The sequence below is a fragment of the Macadamia integrifolia genome, chromosome 4 (genome assembly GCF_013358625.1).
Source record: "Macadamia integrifolia cultivar HAES 741 chromosome 4, SCU_Mint_v3, whole genome shotgun sequence".
Taxonomy (NCBI): Eukaryota; Viridiplantae; Streptophyta; class Magnoliopsida; order Proteales; family Proteaceae; genus Macadamia; species Macadamia integrifolia.
The window spans coordinates 27,183,167-27,183,683 of NC_056560.1; positions in this window are offsets into that span (position 1 = coordinate 27,183,167).

Here is a 517-nt window from a genome sequence, read left to right on the forward strand (position 1 = left end):
AAGTAGACCACAAGAGACGCAAGGGTTGCCTTGCCTTGAGGTCTGCTAGCCTGAGAAAGACAAAAAAATAGAAGGGTTGAGAGAGAGAGAGAGAGAGAGAGAGAGAGAGAGAGAGGAGTGGTGGGAATCAGTAGGTTCCTCTTTCAAACTGAACTCTGTGCAGACAAAGCAAACAAGTAGAGGGAAACAGGGATGAAACGTAAAAGCCCAAAGGAAAGAAAATCCACGGAGGATGAAAAAGAAAGTGGCGCAGATTGCTGGAGAGGAACCCCGAGTGCTAGTGTTAGCACAACATGCGCTGCGGTCCTCTTGTTTTCTGTTTCTTCTTCTGCTGCTCTCTCTCTCAATTGGGGCGTGGGGGAAGCAGAGCCAGAGCAGGAGAGTGAGCCCTTCCTCTTCCAGCTATGTTTTTTTTTTTTTCACTAAAATCGTCGACAATTCCGATCTCGTACAATTCCGTGCAATACCACCTTCAGGTGGTGACACGTGTATTGATAACAATACAATGGTCTAGATC